General features: G+C 41.6%; 1 protein-coding gene across 3 annotated transcripts in view; it reads right to left on the reverse strand.

Moving 5' to 3' along the window:
• The window catches only part of LOC144491715 (rab GDP dissociation inhibitor beta), a 50,478-nt gene that overhangs the window by 25,917 nt on the left and 470 nt on the right, over positions 1 to 24,091 (reverse strand). The window lies entirely within an intron of this gene.

Consider the following 24,091-nt stretch of genomic DNA (forward strand, 5'->3'; position numbering starts at 1 on the left):
ATTTTATGCTTGGTTTAATATCTTTTGCAAAAGACAATGGATAACACACTGTACAGCATCATCTGAGATTATGTGCTCAACCACGTGCGGAGCTTGATTCCATCAACATTCTTCATTATCTATTCTAAAATGGAAGCCCACCCTCTATTGTCACATGTGCTTCCAACAAGCTCTTTTGTACCAATTACTTCCCTACACAAGTGCACACCTGCCCAACTTCTGAACAGTGTTGGTATAGGTTAGAAGAATCAAAAATATGCCACTGAGTGGGTAAGCCCATCTCTCACCTCTGGCCTTTCCACTGCCACTTCATTCCTTCTTTACAGCTATTTACACAGGCGGGCTTCAGAAGGTTCAAAAAGCCTACAAAAAGGGAAATGTCAATGTGCACCAGGTGATAACAGCCCCACTAACTAATTTGAGTGTGGAGCCCAAAATAACAGATCTTGTAGTAAATACACTTTGTAATGACAAAGTCCACATCAGTCAAACCTCACTGCAACGAGCATGGTACATTGTTCATAGAGGCCTACTGGTAACAAAACATTGAGGACACAGTACTGTACCAGAGGTTGAAACCAATTCAAAGATGGCAAACTTACTGCAATGACACAGTTGAGCTGTAAGCATCGCAGGTTCTGGAAAGGCAATGCTGAATCTACAAAGAGAGCTGGCAAACAAGAGGATGTACAGCTTACACATCCAAGACATCCCAAGGGACTTCACAACTAATTAATCACTAATACAGCGAAATTACTGTGTAGCTGAGTGCAAAGAGATGAATGACCAGTTAAAATGTTTTGGTGGCATATTGGTGGAGATCTAAATACCGACCAGGACAAATAATTCCCTTCTCTTAACAAAAAGCGAGATGGGATCTGTTACATCCATCTGAACGAGACAGGTTTTAATGTTTCAGATGAATGATGGAAGTTCAGACAATGATGCGATTGAACACCATCCTAGATTATGTGCTGAGTTCCGAGAGTGAGGCTTAAACCCAAATGTTCTTATTCACAGAGTCATGAGTGCTCCCAACTGAGTATTTTGGAACAGGTCCTCTTCTAGACTCTGGCTTTGAACCAGCCCAAAAATGGTACTCCAGAGCAAGACTTACTTTATCTCCCGTTTAAAAAAGATGCCAATCACTTCTTTCCTATTGAATATTTTAATTAAAAGTTTTGGACAATGATGCCACAAGCATGAAACGTACAATGCAAATAAATGATAAAGAATTGCTCACAGAAGACTCAAACCAGGATGCAGACCAACAATAGCTGGTGTCACTATCCCGGAATCTTTATGACAGCTGAGACAACGCTATCTATATGCAGAGTCAGCAGCTAAGGGGCCAACAGGTATTAAAGAGGACTTTTTCAACTGGTTTCCCAAGTGAAAGATTGAAACTGACTAAATGAAAATCGAGCAGTTGGTCTGCAATACCAATTTTACAGCTGGGCAGTAAGTAGGAAGGTCTATCCCAATCAATTTCAGTTGGTCCTCCTCACTTGTCTTTTGCATTCTGGTCATTTAGATTCTCCTATTGGCCCAAAAACAATGCAATAGTTTGGTCAGATCCCTCAATGACACAACAAATTTGCAGTTTGTTTGGTGGCACGGTAGCGCAGTGGCACTGCTGCCTCACAGCGCCAGTGACCCGGGTTCATTTCCGGCCTTGGGTCACTGTCTGTCTGTCTGTGTGGAGTGTGCACGTTCTCCCTGTGTCTGCGTGGGTTTCCTTCAGGTGCTCCGGTTTCCTCCCACCGTCCAAAGATGTGCTGGTTAGGTGGATTGGCCATGGTAAATTGCCCTTTAGTGTCAGGGAGTCTAGCAGGGTTCGTATGTGGGATTGTGTTCGGTGCAGACTCAAATGGGCCAAATGGCCTCCTTCTGCACTGTAGGAATTCTATGATTTGTCTAAAAAAAACTTAAGGGCTGAACTGAGACAATTAGGGTCTGATTTAAAACATCAAATAAAGCCAGAAAACTACAGGTTAGCCAACATGTGAAATGCAAACATCAGTTATGCCAACCTGACCAACTGTGCACATTTCACACACTTTCAATTATTTTATCAGTGTTCCAATGGATGAGGTAGTCAGCTATGTTTGGAATAAACCACCAGCCTGGTCTCTTGTCAAAAAAGGATGAATGATACAAAAAGATTCAAGGAGGGAAAAAAAATTAATAAAGAACAGACTTCTGAAGATTTGATTAAAGCCAGTCCACTGATGCAGAAATTAAATTAGAACTGGCTTAATAGTAGATTTCAAATAGCTATAAAATTCTTCATTGGAAAATCCTCACATCACCCCCATTTGTAATATTTTAAAAGATATTGCATTTGACATGTCTATAAATACTGTTGACATGCAAGGCCATTTTTTTCATCAAGATAGTAACCTGGAGGCTACAGGCACAGCTTAAAGTGGCTTAATTGCAGCCATGTATTTAGCAAAACGAGAACAGAGGTCCTGGGAACCAGTGCAAACACACAGCTAATGTGATTATGATTTAATAACACCAGCTGTTTCCAGTGCTGACCTTTGCAATATGTTGACTGAAGAATGAAAGAAAATCTGGTCCTAGTACATCCTCTCTCAAGGAGAGATTAGGAGGGGCAGCATGGTGGTTAGCACTGCTGCCTCACAGCGCCAGGGACCCGGGTTCAATTCTCAGCTTGGGTCACTGTCTGTGTGGAGTTTGCATGTTCTCCCCGTGTCTGCGAGGGTTTCCTCCGGGTGCTCCGGTTTCCTCCCACGGTTCGAAAGACATGCTGGTTAGGTGGATTGATCCGAACAGGCACCGGAGTGTGGCGACTGGGGGAATTTCACAGTAACTTCATTGCAATAATGTAAGCCTTACTTGTGACTAATAAATAAAATTTAAACTTGATTATGTAAAACTGTATTATACTGTATGTAATAGAGTTTATCCCCCTTCCAATTTCCTCTTGTTCTAGGTTTCTGACTTCTGCTGGGGTACAGTTCCAAAGGCAGTAGGTGCCCTCTGGCGTGCTCTCTCAGTGAGTTTGTCCACACAAACATTTTCCCTCAAAGATCACTGAACAGCTGATGAATGACACGTGTTGGAAAGTGCATGAGGTCTGACAATCATTTTCAATCCATGAACAATATCCAAGCTGATTTTTCTTACCCAACTATCTTTCCTTCTCTATCCCTAAGGACAGAGATGTCAACTATAGCTCCCCTTCTGCGAGAGCAGCTAACATAACAGAGATGGCTATTCAGACCTGTATGTCTTTGAAGAACACCCCAGAATAAAGTCATCTACTAAGCCACTGGGGAAAGCTCAAAACTTTTTCTTAAACACTTCACCAATAATTTCAAAAATAGAGGGTGGAGGAGCCAATTACGCGGGGGCATAGGTTTAAGGTGCGAGGGGCAAGGTTTAAAGGAGATGTACGAGGCAAGGTTTTTCTTTACACAGAAGGTGGTGGGTGCCTGGAACTCGCTGCCAGGGGAGGGAGTGGAAGCAGATACAATAGTGACTTTTAAGGAGCGTCTGGACAAATACATGAATAGGATGGGAATGGAGGGATCTGGTCCCTGGAAGGGTTAGGGGGTTTTAGTTCAGATGGGCAGCATGGTCAGTGCAAGCTTGGAGGGCCTGTTCCTGTGCTGCAAGTTTCTTTGTTTTTTGTTCTTGGAGCAAAACTACTTTTTCCCCGCAGACGCTCATTTATAGATTCACTGTCCAAAGGGGGCACTTAATTACTGTTCTATAAAATTATATAGAAAACAGTAGTTGCATACACTCGTTACAGGAGTTACATTCAGGTGGGGTTTGGAACAGGTGCCAATCTAAGTGCTGCAGTAATCAGTCTCTGGACCCAACTTAATTAATTTTCATTGATGACAAACAATCAAGAAACTCAATGTCAAATAGCTCAACTTGATTCAAATCAGAGGGGGACATTAAATCTGAGGAAGCAGTTCAGGAGCCACTGGATGAATTGGACAAAGTAAAAAAGTGAGGACAAACTGCAAAAATGAAAAGTTAAAGACAATCAATCTTTGTGCACATAAGAGGAAAGAGTAAAATATAAATGCAGCATTGAAATGAAAGTCAAAAATAAAATCAGGTCTCGATCCGTTAGTAGAATCAACAAGCATCACCACTTACAGGAGCAACCAAAGCAAATAGAATACAAAGAACAAGAAAGTCTTCCTCAAACTTCAGTGTTCTGGTTCGCCCACATCTTCAGTACCAAATCTATTCCTGATTATCAAAAAGCCCTGGAGGAAGTTCAGAAAATAGCCACAAGACTGATTCCCAGCAGAGTTTTGGTGCATGAGGAAAGACTGAGACATCTGGAAATGTTACATCTATCTAAGGGGTGATGGGCAGGAACTTGGTTTATCACCTTACCCAAAAGACAGTACCTCAGATAGTGCTGCTGTGAGAACGAGACAGGCTTGATTAAGTGCTGAGTCTTTTGAATAGGGTTTCTACTTGTGATCTTTGACAAAAGGCAAGAGCGCTACCAATGAACCAAGGAGTACACCAGTTCCATTCCATTCCATTCCATTCCTGCCTGCAGAACGTGGACATGTACAAGTTGGTTGGCACTTTTGCCAATTTAACAGCAGTCAATGCACCTGAAAAGTGCTTAATTGGTTGTGAAAGTTTTAGGACATCCTCAGGACAAGTATATACCGAGACTCAAAGCAGTTTATGGACCAGTTTTGTGTCCTAATAATCACCTGATTCAATATTTGTGTTTTACAAAGCTTTCAGGCACTTCCACAAACCAATAGTGCTAAATAGGAATAATATCTGCATTCCAAATAGATTTTTTAAAAAGGGAAAAACAGAGGTGATGAAGGTCCATTCTCAAGAATGGAATATTTTCTACTCAACAATTGCCAGTTTTTTAAAACAACAATTAACAGGCCATTTTTCTTGCCTAGAAGGTGTCTGTTATCTTCAAATATCAAGAGCAGAATGACCCAAGAAGCGAAATAATGTTCTTGCGTTGCCAGTTTCAGTGAATCCAGTTGTCAAAATTTATTTGCATCAGCAACTTTGATGCATACTGACACACATCAAGAATCAGCTTCACTATCATAGTAACTATTAAAAATCAACATATCGCAACAGATAGAACACGGTCAGTCAATAAATACTTTAAAAATAAGAATTCTCAAAGACACTGTGTTAAAGCCAGAACCAGTGGCAAGAATTTAAAGTTTTAACGTTTATTTATTAGTGTCACAAGTAGGCTTACATTAACACTGCAATGAAGTTGCTGTGAAATTCCCCTAGTCGCCACATTCCGGCGCCTGTTCGGGTACACTGAGGGAGAATTTAGCACGGCCGATGCACCTAACCAACAACATGTCTTTCAGACTGTGGGAGGAAACCGGAGCACCCAGAGGAAACCCATGCAGACACGGGGAGAGCGTGCAGACTCGACAGTGACCCAAGCCAGGAATCGAAACCGGGTCCCTGGTGCTGTGAGGCAGTCATGCTAACCACTGTGCCACCGTGCCGCCCTGTTCTGACTCATTTACAGATATTGTTGAGGTGCCCAGTTTGAAAATATACAATCCTATACAAGTTTTTATTGCCACTGGCTCATTTCCTTAGGTATCGCACATAGGCCATTGTTGCAATGTTTAGCTGTCAGAGATGGGCCATTGCTCATCATCCTGGTCAAGAAGTGGCCTCAAAAGATTAATTAGAGGTTAACCGTTGTTTAAAGTCTTGCGATTTGTAGCTACTTGTGTTCTCTTCATTTTCTCAGCAAATTCTTCAGGTAACTTTAAGGTCAGAAAAAGCAGGAAGTAAGTACTTACCATTTCTATTTTTTAAAAATAAAGAGATTATAGAAAACACCAAATCATAATGGATTCACTGATGCCTTACTGCAGACCTTGGACCTTGGTGAGATCACACCTGAAGTAGCAGTTTTGGAGTCCTCGTTTAAGAAAGGATATACTTGCCATAGAGGGAGTGCAGTGAAGGTTCAGATTTACTAGGATGCTACTGGATGGCTTGAGTTATAAGGAGAGGCTGGATAAACTGGGACTTTTTTCCCTGGAGCATAGGATGCTGAGGGGTGATCTGCTAGAGGTCTATTAAATAATGAAGGGCATAGATAAGGTAGATAGTCAACATCTTTTCCCAAAGATAGGGGAGTCTAAAACTAGAGGGTTTAAGGTGAGAGGGGAGAGATACAAGAGAGTCCAGAGGGGCAATGTTTTCACACAGAGGATGGTCAGTGTCTGGAACGAGGTAGTAGTGGAGGAGGGTACAATTTTGTCTTTTAAAAAGCATTTAGACAGTTACATGGGTAAGATGGGTATAGAGGGATATGGGCCAAATGCAAGCTATTGGGACTAGCTTAGTGGTAAAAAAATGGACAAGTTGGGCCAAAAGGCTGTTTCCGTGCTGTAAACCTTTATGACTCTATGGCTGATTCCTGGAATGGCAGAATTGTCATTTAAGATGCAATAATGTCAACTGGGTCTGTATTCACTGGAATTCAGAAGAATAAGAAGGGATCAAACCGAAACAAAATTCTCACATGGCTGGACAGACTGGATACAGGGTTGTTGTTTCCTCTGGATGGAAGATCTAGAACAATGGGTCACAGTCTCAGGATATAGGGCAGGCTATTTAGGACTGAGATGAGGAGAAACTTCTTTACTCAGAGGGTGGTGAACCTGTGGAATTCTTTATCACACCACGCTTTTGAGGTTCTCGGTTCGTGTCCCACGGTTTAATCCCCAAGAAAGGTGCATTCATCTGGTCAACAGGTTCAGTATCAACCTGCGAAATCCTTCCAACACATGCCTATTACAGGCGGTAAGAATGGGAGAGACTCCTGGTCAGCCATGCTTGATATGGGGTGGCACCCCTCAAACTATAACCCTCTGGCGACATGCTAGTCACGTTTTCCAGGAAAAACTCTGCTATTATAACAAATCAAAATCTGTCTTGTATACCCAAATAATAACTGACTATTTTAAAAAGTCTCAGTAAAATGCAGGAACAGTGTTGGTGCAGCCCCTATATGTTAGAACAATATGGTCAGACATAGAATTCTAACTTGTTTTTTTTTTTAAGAAAGCACCCCTTCTATTCACTGGCCGAATGCACCGCTCCACAAGACAGATCATCAGTTGTCACAGGAGCAAACCACACAGGCAGTCTGCGAATCAAGATTCTGATGCAAATCTGATTCCTGTGAAGTACAATGCACACATCACCCAACACTGGCGTAGAGAATTACCTTGGCAATGCAGTCTTCCTCTTGCATGGCTAGTGACGCATGCTACTCTAATACCAAGTCAAAGAACAGTTAAGACTCTTGCTAGCTGTTTAGAGGGAGAACATTACAGTACAGAGAATAGTGTATCACAGATTTCACCCAGTCTTTTTTTTTTAAAAAGGCAAATGAAATTCAATACTTCCGGCAAGATTCAGTCATTTATTTTTAAAGGCACCTCCTCAGAGTAAAGGGACGCACCTTTCGAAACGAGATGAGGAGGAATTTCTTCAGCCGGAGGGTGGTGAATCTATGGAATTCATTGTCACAGAAGGTTGTGGAGGCCAGGTCATGGAATGTATTTAAGACAGAGATAGATAGGTTCTCGATTGGGGAGGCGATCAAAGGTTATGGGGAAAAGGCAGGAAAATGGGGTTGAAAAACTTACCAGCCATGATTGAATGGTGGAACAGACTTGATGGGCCAAATGGCCTAATTCTGCTCCTATATCTTCTGGTCTTATTTGGATTCAGACTCACTGCCACATACTTGGACTCATTTCATTCCTGAAAATTAACTCTGTACCATACATTTAAATGGATTGAATTTCTTTCAAATATCAACCCCATTTCTTCTAAATCACAAATCTCACTGCCAATAATTCCTCAATGCTGACAGATCCAATTCTCGAGTAAATGGATCTTGGGTGCCAAATTATTGCTTGAGGGTCATGCGACTCTCAAGAACCCAGACTCTGGTCAACAAAGCCCAGCCAACTGAGTTCTTGCCCTGATTAAATATTATGGGTTTGGAGATTTCAAAGGGGCTGTTCTTGGTACTGCTTCACTGGTGACACAATAAAGAATTTACGAAATATCCATTAATGAGGCAATCACACCAAAGACAGCCCTTCCCAAAGAACAATCAACACCGTCAAGTCAGACACCATTCCAATTTAGATAGTAATTGTTCCTTCATCATCACTTGCCCAAAATTTTGGAATTCCGTACTGAACATAATTGTAGAAGTGCCATTAACAAAGCAATTCAAGGTAATGGCCCACTGACTATCACCATTTTCTCAAGGCATCTCAGAATGGCCAGTACAACAATCACCCAGTCTGCAGATTCAATTAAATGCCTGCAAGTGGGAGAATCTTAATAGGTTAATAAGATTTTTAAACCATTAGACATTAAGACACTGACAGAACTACCAGTATTTAGTTAAATGACTTTTAAAACAAACTTATAAGCTAACAAGAAAGTAGTTTACACGAGATACAGTAAGAGATTTAGACAAGTGATTATGATTTTAAAACATATGCTGATCTTTTGAATGTATTGATGTATTTTTAAGGTATATTGTTCATTTTAGTCAATAGCAATTTGCTGTGAAGCATCATGGTAAAAGGCATCAAGGCAAAGCCATATTCCAAGAGAATGCTTAGACCTTGCAAGATTTATCAGTAAAGTTTTGGATGGAGAGAACGTTTAATCATATTTCATGAATAGGGTTTATTCATTGTCCAGACAAGATGGATGCATGGCTTGGCAGTGATGTTCAAGGGAACCCACAAGAACATTTATTTGAACTTTGGGCTTACGTCTGAGCTTACGAGGCAACACAGGAAGTGAGGTCAGCCAAGACAGAAGTTGGCTTCTGGATTTTACGGACTAATAAAATGCCATTATGCCAGAGGGTAAGATGCGATTGGCTAAGGTATAATGACAGGTATTATTGTTGATTTATGTATACTGAAGGCGATTGATTTAAAGCTAATGAAAGGGAGTAATTGATAAGAAAAACCTATAATTGATCCGTTGCGTTAAGTTACGTCTTTAAACTGAAACACTTTGTGAGTCTTGTATTGTCTAATGTTAAGGCTGTACCGGCCACCTCGGTAATCCCACCAACAATGCCAAAATCTGTTAACATCTACAAATTAACAGGTCTATCAGAGTCTTATCACATCCCAAATAGCCCTTTATGTCAAAATGCTTGAACTTTTATCAAATGCATCAATTAAAGTGTTGGAAGTAATTTGAATACATAAACACAAAAATGAGATAATGTTTTAAAAACACAAGCACTTCCAAAAGGTAATTATATTTTAAAAGTCCGAATTCTCCCATCTGGAAAGTCTCTCTTTTAGGGTCTTTACAATCACCTTGCAGCTGTTCTGCGAATATCAGAACCAAAGGGACTCAGAATCCTGCTGACCAGCATCTGCCCAAAGACTTCAATATGGTGAAGGGTCAAGGCCCATTGTGGAGCATACAAATGCCTAAGAATTGGGAAAAAATGAGGGAGCTCAAGTAATATTAAATGATTTAAATGTGAACTAGATTTGAGATGCCAGAGCGTTGCAGCAAGAAAGAAACCTTACTGTACCAAAACTGTGAACATAAGAACATGGAACAGGTTACTTGCAGTGTCCCCTGGGATCGGTGCTAGATTAATTGTACACGCACAGGACAAACACAGAATACACTTGTTTACAGAATGATGCAGAAAAGTGGAAGAGACGTAGATGTTACTGTGAACAGATCGTTCAAAGTTCACTACCAATGCATGTGGTCAAACAAGGCATTGGGCTTTACTGATATGACTGTGCAGGAAAACAAAAATCAAATAACAGCATTCTGTCATCATGTGTGTCACTGGCTAGGCTGCAGTTTGATTATTTTGTAAAGTTATGGTCCTTTCACAGGGCAAGTGATATAGTGGCCTTTAAAAAGGTTCAGAAGAAAGCTACAACAACCTTAGTTACTTAACAGGCTTTTATAAAATTCATTAGTGGGACATGGGCATCGTTGGCAAGGCCAGCATTTATTGCCCATCCCTAGTTGCCCTTGAGAAGGTGGTGGTGAGCTGCCTTCTTGAATCGCTGCAGTCCATGTGCTGTGGGTTGACCCACAATGCCGTTAGGGAGGGAATTCCAGGATTTTAACCCAGCAACTGCGAAGGAATGAGCTTGAAGAGCTGATTCTATTTACTTTCGAAGAGATAGGTATTTATTAAATGGTTTAAGGACTGGTTTGCATGTCTCATGGTGGATTATTTCAGTTTGACAGATTGGGGACATGTTAGAATAGGCATATTAGAATAGGCCAAATGTTAGGTGGTTCCTTCTTTATCCAAAGAATAGTGAGCCTCTAAAATATGCTTCCAGCTGACGCGGTGTGTGTTTAGTCTCTGCATGTTTTCATCAGGAAGCTCAACTGGTTTTCACTCAGGCAAAGATTGAATCATATAAGCAGATAAGCAGTGAATGTGACATGATTAATCTGATGTCCTGGACTGATTTTGATCACCTTAGCAGCTTGGAGAGGAATATCCCAGATTCCACCTCATGCCCTGCCCTTTATGGGCCCTGGGTCTGTTTATTTGGATTATCAGGAGATTACATAACTGCAAAGAGGGGAATGGGTAGAGTCTAATTGTAATGTTGCAAACATCACACTGTGGGGCAGGCTTGATGGATCTACCAGTCTTTTCCTGTCCATTAGTTTTACATGTTTGAGCGCCCCCAGCTTAGCCGCCTGATCATCACACGGTAAGTGAAGGTATATTGCAATAAAAACTTGCATTTACATAGCACCTTTAAAAGAGGAAAATTACCCAAGGCACTTCAAGAGAGCAAAAAAATTAACAACGCAACAAAGGGCATGAGACCAAAAACCTGGTTAAAGGAGGTAGGTTTTAAGGAGTGTCTTAAGAGATCAGAGAGATGGTGAGATGTAAAGATTAAGGAGGCAATTAATTGAAGGATAACGACTGCTAACAGTGAGGCAAAAGGAGCATCAGATGCACAAGAAAAAAGAATGCAGAGATTTTACATTGCATCACCCGGTTAGGCCACTGCCAGAAAGTACTGTACCATGGTTTTGCTGTCGCAATCTGAAAATATACCTTAGCCCAATCTTAGCATTTGAGTATAAATATCATATAGCATTAGCAAGTAGTGACTATTTAGTTGGCAAAGAAACTTCAAATCTAGTAAACAGATGTTTTTGTTTGATTGATTTTTATGGCTCCTAGCTCCTCCTGATGGCTCAAGAAGTGAATGATTGCAGTGTGTGGTGTTAGTTACATAAAACCAAAACAAAATGCAATCCTTCCTTACTGCTCAGTCAGCTGATCTCTGTTCGAGTGATGGCAGAGGTGCTACAAGTGTCTTCAATGCCGCTGGGTTGGTGAATGAGGGTTTCTACTCTTCACTAACATACCCTATTAGTACTGATGTAATAACTATTGTGAAAAAGAATCATCTCCCGCAGTCTAATAGCCTGCTGACATTCAATTCTCATCTCATACAAGTAGTAAGGCAACCTCAACAATGTATGAGATGATTGTTATCATCACTGGAACTGCAATGCAATACCAGTCACCACTTTTCAAAAAGGGAGGAAGGAATCTGTGCAATGGGAATGGAAGAGCGATACAAAGACACAGGCAGTGTATGAAGTAGATTCTAACTACCAGTACATCTTGAACAGTGTTGCTCATTTTATAAGGAGATTGTAACACTAATAATAGTTTATGGAGAACTGATGATAAGTCAAAATTTCACGTTTTCAAAAACTTACAACTTTGATTCGATTTATTGTCACACATATTAGCATACGGTGAAAAGTATTGTTTCTTGCGCGCTATACAGACAGAGCATACCATTCATAGGGAAGGAAACGAGACAGTGCCGAATATAGTGTTACAATTATAGCTAGTGTGTAGAGAAAGATCAACTTAATGCAAGGTAGAAATGACGAAATGCAAAACACTAATTAAACACAATACTTATATCTGAACAAAATGTTCCCTTCTATTTACACTGACCACCGAAAGCCCTAATTTTGTTAGATTATTCAACATTCACATCTCCTGGAACCAATCCAAAGTGTTTCACAGCTCCCAAAGGTTTCTTCTGTTCTTTTACCTTTCCTAATACTATCTTCCACAATGAGAGCTTTCCTGGGGATTCTCCCTCCAGCTTCAGCTAAGCGAACACTCTAGCCAAGATTTAACTCCTCACAAATTTGTTTTTCCAAACTGAGCACAAGTTTCTACTCGCATTCCGTGTGTTAAATGAGAGAGTCAGTATTTTCTCAGCTTACGGTGCAGACCTGGATTAGATTTATCTCTATCTGGTCCCCACCTCTCAGTTGGCTGCAGACAACACAAGACCAAAAACTGCAATTCCTTTCTGCCTGTGATATTTCTGGGCTTAAAAATAAAAGCACGCTATCTGAATGCGCATAGCATTTGCAAAAAGGTAGATAATTTAGGAAATTATGAAGGCTTGAGGAGAAAGTTGGCGATGATAAATTGAGAAAGTAAGGCAATGAACAAAGAACAAAGAAAATTACAGCACAGGTCCTTCAGCCCTCCAAGCCTGCACCAACCACGCTGCCCGACTGAACTAAAACCCCCTACCCTTCCGGGGACCGTATCCCTCTATTCCCATCCTATTCATGTATTTGTCAAGACGCCCCTTGAAACTCACTACCGTATCCGCTTCCACTATCTCCCCCGGCAATGAGTTCCAGGCACCCACCACCCCCTGTGTAAAACATCTGCCTCATACATCTCCTTTAAACCTTGCACCTTAAACCTGTGCCCCCTAGTAATTGACTCTTCCACCCTGGGAAAAAGCTTCTGACTATCCACTCTGTCCATGCCTCTCATAATCTTGTAGGCTTCTATCAGGTCGCCCCTCAACCTCCACCGTTCCAGTGAGAACAAACCAAGTTTCTCCAACTTCCCCTCATAGCTAATGCCCTCCATACCAGGCAACATCCTGGTAAATCTTTTCTGTACCCTCTCCAAAGCCTCCACACCCTTCTGGTAGTGTGGCGGCCACACTATATTGAACACTATATTCCAAGTGCGGCCCAACTGAGGTTCGATAAAGCTGCAACATGACTTGAAAATTTTTAAACTCAATGCCCCGGCCGATGAAGGCAAGCATGCCGTATGCCTTCTTGACTACCTTCTCCACCTGCATTGCCACTTTCAGTGCCCTGTGGTTAGTACCGAAAGAAATGCTGCATAATTTACAATAGATACGCATTCCTTTAAGGCACAAGCACCCAGAGGGAAAGGCAAATTTACCATGGTTAACAAAAGAAGCCAAAGATTGCATTAGATCCAAGGCTTGTAAGAATTCCTGAAAAAGTGGTCAGAGGCTTGTCAATCAAAGGTTGAATGTTTATAAACATTGCAGTTAGGTTGGATATTTTACAAGGTTTAACTTCTTTTCCAATTGCAATGTTTACAAAACACTAAAGGTGCATTCAACTGCGAAGGCAAGAAAAACAAACAATGCTCTTTGTTAGTGGTTAAGTAATCCATATCTGTCAGTCAAGCAAACCACTTCAAAGGATGCAGACACCAGATGTTAGAAGGGTACTCCCCAGTGAAACTGATCAAACCACTTCAAAGGGGTAAATCACAGCAGCTGTAGTCAATGGGAGAAAGCAAGGGGGCCTCCTGGGAAATCTTGACAAGGTAATTTTTATAACAGTACTTTAAAAAAAGAGGGCTTTTAACACCTGGGCCAATCCCTATTGTAGAATGGAGTGCTGCAGTGATTTTGAAAGCTTCAAAGTGTCAAATGGGCAGGGCTATCAAAGTGACCAGGGCACTTCAAAGATTTTAGATGACAGCGACAGTAATTAATATCTTACTCTAGAATGCTGTCTGAATTCACCATCCTGAAAGAGAACAACACCTTTCCCAGGGCAACGAGGACAAGTGCAGCCACTAGACCCCAATCCTGGGGGAGAGTCCCGAGGTCAAGTCCTTCCCCCCAGTCCTCAGACCCTAGGAGGACACTTCCCCTGCAACCTGGCATTGGCAGAGCGGCACATGGGCATAGCACTTATCTTCTTGCCCCCTCTTCGGAGAATGAGACGCTAGGTGCGCATTTGTCAGGACTTGTACCAAAGCCCACCTGGTGAACTTCCTGCTGGGGTGACAGCAGCTGAATGGGAGGGTGCTGAATCGAGCTTCCAGCCCACTAATTAGATGTACGTTAAGAGGTTTGTATATATGGGCAGGAACCTGATCAGGGCTGGCGGATCATGCCAGGAGCATCACGATGGGTTTGTCACCCAATGGGAATCCCATTTTAGGCCCAATATCCAATTCAACAGGCAATTGGGATGCCCGCAGGGGTTAGTGGGCCCAGTGAATCCCAGCTATCATTCTAGATGAGGAAGAATTTCTTCACTCAAAAGGGTTAAGAAGGTAAATTTATTCATTAGTCACAAATAGGCTTACATTAACACTGCAATGAAGTTACTATGAAAATCCCCTAATCGCCACACTCCGGTGCCTGTTTGGGTACACTGAGGGAGAATTTAGCATGGCCAAATCACCCAACCTGCACATCTTTGGGGTATGGGAAGAAACTGGAGCACCTGGAGGAAACCCGCGCAGACACAGGGAGAATGTGCAAACTCCACACAGGCAGTGACCCAAGCCGGGAATCGAACCTGGGTCCTTGGCGCTGTGAAGCAGCAGTGCTAACCACTGTGCCACTGTGTCGGCCATGGTGCATCTTTGGAATTTTCTATCCCATAGAGCTGTGGTAGTTCAAGGATTGTGCATGTTCAAGACAGAAGATGATAGATTTATGGAAACTAATAACATCAAGGGATATGGAGATAGCGTGGTTAAGTGGTATTGAGGGAGATGATCAGCCATGATCTAATTAAATGGTGGAGCAGACCTGATGGGCTGAATGGCCCACTCTTGTTCCTCTACTCATAGGAAAGTCTGTAACCTGATCCCAAAATGATCTCTTTATCCCTTTCTCCATTGCAAAAGGAGAAACATTGGCCGCAATTCTCCGACCTCAATCACGGTTGGGATTATCCGGTCCCGCTGCTGTGAACGGAGATGTGGCCGAGCACCAAATTCTCCATTCTCGCTGGCAGTGGTAGTGCGGTGTGCGTGACTGGAGAATTCCAGCCATTAGCTTTGCACCCAAATGGAACGATTAACCAGCAATCTCTGATCACCACTGCATTTCATCATAGAAACAAAGGGACAGGGTCCAGCACAACAGTTTACAATTTGATATCAACGACATCTTTCTGGGTCTTATGAGACTTAGGGTCTTCTTCTTGTTGACTTAGAAACAGCTGTACTTTCCCCAGGAGTTAATATCTGGCACCTCAATAAAGTAATCGGATTCTCCTTTGATTTTTAAACTGTTAAAACTCTCATGTTCATCAGGCAGACCCCGTATATGTCACATAACCTCTTTCAGTTAAACATACAGTCTCAAACTGTATAAAGAAAGTTTATTTATTAGTCACAAGTAGGCTTACATTCACACTGCAATGAAGTTACTGTGAAAATCCCCTAGTCGCCACGGTCCGCTGCCTGTTCAGGTACACGGAGGGAGAATTTAGCATGGCCAATGCACCTAACCAGCACGTCTTTGGACCGTGGGGGGAAACCGGAGCACCTGGAGGAAACCCACGGTGACACGGGGAGAATGTGCAAACTCCACACAGACAGTGACCAAGCCGAGATTCGAACCTGGGTCCCTGTGAGGCACAGTGCTAACCACCATGCCAAGCCAAAGAATATTGTCCTAAAATATAATAATTACATAAACTTTACAATTGTATTGTCATGGCAACTTATGATTATTACAGGGAAGGCATTATAGGAAGTACATTTCCTGCTGCTGTATTTACATTATACACAAGACATTGAACATATTATGAAAATACAAGGAACCTGCAAATGTATATCTCTTCTCACATTATTCTTTCCCTCAGGAAACTCAGATTTAATTCAATAATTTGAGCATTTCTAACAATACTCAGTGCCGTACATGTAAAGCTGACAGATAATCCTATCCCAGAAAATATCTTAACTAACTCCCTGCTGTTTGCTATTTCACAGAGCCCACAAACTTTCGACAAAATCTACCAAATCATATAAATAACTTGTCATTGTTCAATAACCAACTGGCTGTACTAAGATTCCACAGTATTTGATTTCCGAAACTCTTTTTAAACAGATGCAATGTCTCTACTTCATAACTAAATCATGTTGAAATTGGTAAGTCACAATTAAAACGAGTGGTGAAAATTGACGTAGCACCAGTGCATTAGAGAGGCAAGGACTCAATTCTTTGCTCTACAGATGAGTATGCTTATTGGAGGCAAGCCTCTTCCAACAGATCCCTCACCTCCAGCCATCAGCTCAAAGGACCTGCACATCGTCATCACCATTGAATCACAACTCCAGGACAAAGCAGCTCGCTTGATTGGCGCCACATCTACAAACATCCAATCCCTCCACCACCGACGCTCAGTAGCAGCAGTGTGTACCATCTACAAGATGTACCGCAGCAATTCACCAAAGATCCTTAGACAGCACCTTCCAAACCCATGACCATTTCCATCTAGAAGGACAAGAGCAGCAGATACATGGGAACACCACCACCTGCAAGTTCCCCTCCAAGCCACTCACCATCCTGACTTGGAAATATATCGGCCATTCCTTCGCAGTCACTGGGTCAAAATCCTGGAATTCCCTCCCTAACAGCATTGTGGGTCAACCCACAGCACGTGGACTGCAGCGATTCAAGAAGGCAGCTCACCACCACCTTCTCAAGGGCAACTAAATAGGCATTAAATGCTGGGCAGCCAGCGACACCCACGTCCCATGAATTATTTTTTTTTAAAAAGTACATTTGTGCCTAAGTTTTGATTTTGTCCTTGTCAGAAAAACTTTTGAATAGCATTTTACAAATTTCTTGAGTCTAGAACTGATATTCCAAAGTCCACTTTTTGCAATTACGCAAGAATTGGAGGATGAAGGAACTATGGCAATGGGTTTAAACAAAACATGTCTCAGCCTGTGAATTTAACATCATAATTCACGAACCACATACTAGAAGCAAACCCCTAATCACTCATTAAAAATGCATGAGAAAAAGCAAGTTAGCACATGTCAGACTAAATATCCCTCTGATGAGCAACTGGATTTGTGGAGAATATCATATATTGGAAATTACATTACATCTATCATAAAACTGAAAATCTTGAATCTGCACACGTTTCCTGTTTCTTCCTCATTTCGCTACCACCGCCCCATCATCATCAATTCTCCTGTCTGTATTTAGAATAAAAAATGTGAACTTGTCATACAGCATGAACAACTCCCTGCACATGGTGGCACTAAAGCACCTTAGTTATACATATCCCAAATTTGTAAGTTTTCATCATGTGGCATGTACAGGAAATCTAATTAAAAAGTGATTAGGTTATTTGAGTATTCATTGCACAGATTTAAGATAGCAGACAAAAAGATCAAAAGGGAGACAATGATAAACTTTTAGGAAAAGCACAGTTTAAGTTTAATTATTAGTGTCACAAGTAGCCTTACATTAACACTGCAATGAAGTTAGTGTGAAAATCCCTTAGTCGCCACACTCCGCCACTTGTTCGGGTATATTGGAGGGAGAATTTAGCATGGCCAATGCACCTAACGTGCACATCTTTGGACTGTGGGAGGAAACCGGAGCACCTGCAGGAAACCCCCACAGACACGGGGAGAAAGTGCAGACTCCACACAGACAGTGACCCTAGGCTGGAATTGAACCTGGGTCCCTGGCGCTGTGAGGCAGCAGTGTGCTAACCACTGTGAGATTTTATCTGAATACGTTGCCTGAATACGCTGGTGGAAGCAGATTCAATCGTAACTTTCAAAAGGAAATTGGATATATATTTGGAAAAGAAAGTTTAGCAGGGCTATAGGAAAGCAGCAGGGGGAAATGAAGCCAATGGATTGCTATTTAGAAGAGCCAATACAGGCACAATGGGTCAAATGGACTGCTTCTGTTCCATTCCATTCTAATTCATTTAATAACTGATACACAAGGGCAGTAGAAAACAGGTGAGTACAAAAAAAGTGGGTGAAAGTTTCATTTCTCCAGCTCAAACTAGCCATGCCCTGTTAAGTGCAAAATACATTTTAAACATTCACTACTGCATTTTTCTTTTAGAAAAGAACACGAAAGAGGGCTGTGGAGGCCGAGACGTTGAGCGTCTTCAAGACAGAAATTGATAAATTCTTGATTTCTCGAGGAATTAAGGGCTATGGGGAGAGAGCGGGTAAATGGAGTTGAAATCAACCATGATTGAATGGTGGAGTGGACTCGATGGGCCGAATGGCCTTACTTCCGCTCCTATGTCTTATGGTCTTATAAGCAAAGACACTTCACAGCATAATCATACGGAAAACTAGAGGCCGAATCTCGAACAAAGGGACAGTTTTGGAGGTACAGTTGGTTCTTTTAAATAACAATCTATGGCCTCATTTCCCCCTGCTGCTTTCCTTGTTAAACTTTCCTTTCCAAATATATATCCAATTTCCTTTTGAAAGTTACGATCGAATCTGCTTCCACCATCCTTTCAGGCAGCGTGTTCAGATCAAATCGCACGGTGACACAGTGGTTTGCACTGGTAGCCTGACAGCGCCAGGGACCCAGGTTCGATTCCCACCTTGGGTCACTGTCTGTGTGGAGTTTGCACGTTCTCCCCATATCTGCGTGGGTTTCCTCCGGGTGCTGGGGTTTCCTCCCACAGTCTAAAGATGTGCGGGTTAGGTGCATGTGATCAAGGAGGCTGAAAGAGGATCACAATAGTGAGGCAAGTTAGAGGGGCAAATTTTCAAGCAGTGCAGTACAGGGAGCTAATGTATATCAGCATTATGCGAGCAGCACAACATGGTATTGGATATGTGGAGCAGAGATTTATAGTTCGATAGTTATCGCCCTGTTTCCACATCATCAAGGCAAAACAATTGTTATAATGGCTGCCAACAGCAAATGTCAGGGCAATTATTGGAACGCCAACGAACTGCATCACTGTTGTTCCAACTTGTTATCCGCTTTTTCCATCTCAATAAACTGTTCTTGTTTTCACCCAACCATGCCTCGACTGTGGTAACAAAGAGAGTCAGTTATTTGAAGAGGTTGAAGTTCCCCATTACAACCTGCCTTATAAATAACTCAGCAATACCCATTATTCCCCACATACACTGATTAATTGCAAAACAGCTGTCAAATTCATGGCGTAATGAATAATATATGGCCATGGGTATAAAAGTGGTACATTCACTCATGAGTCACTCCTGTATATTATTAACGCAAGACTAATGAGGCACTCAGCATAAACATAATCCTACACTATCAAGGCAGACTCTCTGTGAATTCTTTTCATTAATGCCTGATTTTGCAAATGGCTCAGCTGACCTGACAAGTGAAACGAGGTACTTGAGAATGAGAAGTATCACTTGTGAGGCATCACAAGTGACAGGCAACAGCAACTGCAGAACTGCTAAAATACAGGAAAAATAATCTGCACAAGTAGATTACCACAGAGAATCACATTTGAGGGTCTTTGGCAATTTTGCAAGGTAAATACCTGGACATAAAGCAGTTTGGGTTATATATTCAGAGCAAAGGTTGGCTAAAAATAGTGTTAACTTTTCAGGATAGCTATCACTGACTGGCGAATGGGACTGAGTGATGAGCAATCTTTAAGGTATGGCATCGGCAGTTATTTGCACAATTCACAAACCATGGCCAATTTATTTGCAGCGAGGTGTTCTACAAACTCTTTTGAGCCACCCACCAGCTTAAGAATCTGCACCCTCTGCTGCCATGTTGCAATGTCGATTATCTACATGATGCACTGCAGGAAATCACCAAGATTTCTTCAACAGCATCGCCGAAATTCTCAACCTTCATCACTGAGAAGAACAGGAAGCAGATATATAAGATCACCATCACCTCCAGGTTTCCATCATCACCTGGAGATACATCACCATTCCTTCATCAATGCTGGGCCAAAGATGTGAGAACTCCCACCCTAACAGCACTATGGACTATCTTTACCACACAGACTGCAGTGGTTCAAGAAGGTACTTCACCAGCACCTTCCGAAGGGGAATGAAGGATCTGCTGGCCTTACAAACAATGTCCATATCTCAGGCCAAAGAGAAAATGTTGGAAAACCTCAGCAGGTCTGGCAGCATCTGTAAGGAGAGAAAAAAGAGCTGACGTTGAGTCCAGATGACTCTTTGTCAATGCTTTGACAAAGGGTCGTCTGGACTCGAAACATCAGCTCTTTTCTCTCCTTACAGACGCTGCCAGACCTGCTGAGATTTTCCAGCATTTTCTCTTCTGGTTTCAGATTCCAGCATTCGCAGTAATTTGCTTTTATCCATATCTCAGGATTAAAAAGGGCATTTTCTGTTCTTATTTTAAGACAAAATTTCATTTAAAATACAACAAATGAAAAAATATAAATATAAAGCAGCAAAGGAACTTGTTGATGGAGAATTAGGTGGCTGGAGGTGAGTAGTGACACTTATCCGATTGTGCAGATTGGATTACGTCAGGAGCTGTGACTGACAGCCAAACCTCACAGATTGGATATCTGCCTTAATCTTGCCACCAAACAGGCTACTTATTATCACACTGAAGAGTTTCTGTTGATTTTTCCTCTTAGAACTATTGTACAGCAGGGTGCACGGATTGTCATTGCGAGTGGCCTTGTACAATTGAATAGGGATAACAAAGACCATCGTGACACAGCAACAGTTGCTATGTGGCATTAAATTACCTGAATTCAAATAGCAACACAAAGGTTTTCCTTTCAACTTTAAACAATGCCAAATTTTCTGAGGGCATGCCACCAATCAAGGTACCATTCAAGGAAAATGGATGCAACTGTCAACCACCAGATAACGTCCCAGAATTTGACTTATTCAGTCATCATAAAACGATGGCCACAGCTCGACGGATTAGGTCAAAATCCCTGAAACACCAGGGTAAATCCAAAGATCCAATACAATAAATTATGGATCTGACATGTTCGGATCCTAAGAATTGGCTGCCCTGTGCTATACATAATACAACTTTGCATATATATATATATACTTTTCAAATGTAAAAACAGCTGTGCAAGTTATCTGCGGTGACATGTCCATTCTCTACTGAGTTTCTGTGGTGCTCTGCATTATACCTTGTCATACATTCTTTGTTAATACATAATGACAATACTGCACCATTGTGGCATAAAAGATGCTACAAGACTAAAACTTATTTTAATAATTGCAGTATTACGGTCCTCGCTGATGCAACATTATGTAAATGGAATTGGTCAAAAATAAACAACTGCAAATAATGAATTTCAATTTGTTTTAACATCCTTTATTAATGCATCGGTTTTTTATCAAAAAGTGCTGATTAAATTATTTTGCTGAAAATAAAATATTAACTTGTTTTAATATATTTAAAGGTGCACTGTTGCTGTGTTGATTGCATTCTGAGTCACCAGTTTTTTTTTCCCCCCTCTCACTAACCATACACAATCACAGGCCCACAATTGTGCAGTGGGAGTGACAATCCCATGATTGGAAGCACCAGACTAGAGATCCTGCCTTCAGCCGAACTCCACACAGGATAAAGGGGTCAAGTGGGAACTAGGGCTGATTTCAGCCCCCCCCCCACCCAAACACTAACCTGAACCCTGCCCCCACCCCAATACCTGACAGAGCTATGTTGCCAACCACAGTATCAAAACCCTTACATCTGAGCTAGCTGGTTTAGCACTGACCAGGATTAGAATCTGGACTTCTTGCTACAAGTGGATCCATACAAAAAAAAAGACAGCACTCATTAAGACATCAGGAAGTATTTAGCGAGTCTGTAAGTAGAAGGGAATCAAACATCAATGACAATCATGCCACCCATGATATGTAACACAAAAACCATTTTACTGAGCTTATTAAAAAAAAACCCAACAAAACCACCTTTTGGAACAGAGAGCAAATGTACCAGGTGATGTGATGGTCAGGAATGTTCCGGGTTTAATTCCTGCTCTGATGCATTATCCCAATCTCAGCCATGGTTGTAAAACTAGGGAGGGGAACTGGTTGTCAAGTTTCCGACTTTTCACATCAGGGCAAGGCCTTATATAGTTGAAGGGTCCACCGAGACAAAGAGGTTTACACATGGGGGTTGGTCACTTGGCTGGAGAAGGTTGACCTGGGCATGGACATCTGACACTTATGGAACCACACTCCAGTATAAAATCACTGCCTGCATGGGCGGAGAAACTGGAGAAAGGGAAATCGTAAGCAGAAGTCATGATTCTGAAGATGGCTGATCCAGCTTGGAGGACTGTCCAAAGCGACCAAAGTGCCCATGTAACTCTACCCCTCCTTCCGCCATGTTTATTTAGGTACCAGAACAAGCATAGAATATCCCATCGTTCAGACAGCCAAGGCCAGCACCAAGTTACAAATTCATGTCTTGCTTTTCCACTCAAGCACAGGGCACATATCATGCATTTAACATAAAGGTGGGAGGGAATCCGTTGAAAGCAGTCACATGCTTCTTCTGCAAGGGAACAGGCTCCAAAAACGTGAACTGTGTGAAACGCCATTTTAATCAGCAGGCCAAATATCCCACCAAGCAAAGAAACCTCAAAGACAAGCCCTTGGGAGCAGCTTTTCATACAAGTACTACAGTTTACAGAACAAATTCATTTAAAAAGGGAGTCCACACTTTAATTTTAAAAAACCAACATCTGTACTGAGCGTAATATGCATTATATAAATATGTAACAAGTACATGACGTGATCTTTTTTCTTTCCTCTCTGTTACTGGAGGCAATGAAGAAAAGAACTTGCACAGTTTAGCTTTAGGCTGTCAAAAAGATACCCAAAGCATTTCACAGAGACATTGGGGATAGGGGGGTAAAAAACAACGATATGCCAAAAGAGGATATATCAGAACAGGTGAGTCAAAAGCTTGTTCAAACAAATAGGTTTAAGTGTTTTCTGTGGGGAGGCAGGGGAGTTTTAAAGGAGAGATTTCCAGGGGACGGTACCCAAGCTGTTGAAGGCATGCCTACTAATGGTAGAGAGAAAGAAGTGGGTGATGCATAATCAGGGAATTTTTGGGTGAGGAGAAGGAGATGAATTGCAACACAAGGAAGGTTGCAAAGAAAGGTATGGGTGAGGCCTTGGAGGGATCTTAGTCCAACAAGGATAAGAGTTTTGAAATTAAGCTGTTGGGGGGGGGGGGCGATGGGGGCCATGGTAGCTCATGGCAAACATCTAGTTTGTGCATTTATAAGCAGGTGAACAACCTATTTTACACAATGTATCAGTGATTCAAAATTATTTCATTTTCCTTTTAATTTTAATCCCAAATTTATCCAGCCATTATTTTATACATTTTAATCGAAGCGTAAGAAAAAAACACAACTTGAAAAGAAAATTTGATGATTTGCAATAAATTAAAGCATCAACTTTAGAAGCATTGCTACAGATAAAAATCAGTCTACGTCGCTGATCATAACGGGGACAATTTAGGACTCAAGTTCTATTTACTGAAGGAAAAATTCAGATGCAGTTCCATTGTATTTCGAGAAACATTCCTGATTCCAACACATCATTCCAATTTAACGCTTTTGTGGAATCAAAGGAAAGTGCTAGAAACACTCGTCAGGATGTGATTTTATTTTCCCTGTCCCAACGATGAGTAACTTCGCAATTTAATTCCAAAAGGCGAAATAATTTATAATAGCAAATCAACAGTTGGAGCTTTCAGCTTCAGCCGGGCAGTTGACAGATCATCTATATTTGCATTTTTAAAAACTACTTTTTTAAAAAAAATTTGCTTTGCAATATTCTTGATGTTTGTTTGCTCTGCAGGTCAGGTACAGTGTGCATGACAGCAGCAACCTGGTCAACCAGCCATTCAAATTCCATCCCCTCCACCCACTGATATCAAATATTAATACAGTG

This window comes from Mustelus asterias, chromosome 3 (genome assembly GCF_964213995.1).
Source record: "Mustelus asterias chromosome 3, sMusAst1.hap1.1, whole genome shotgun sequence".
Classification (NCBI taxonomy): domain Eukaryota; kingdom Metazoa; phylum Chordata; class Chondrichthyes; order Carcharhiniformes; family Triakidae; genus Mustelus; species Mustelus asterias.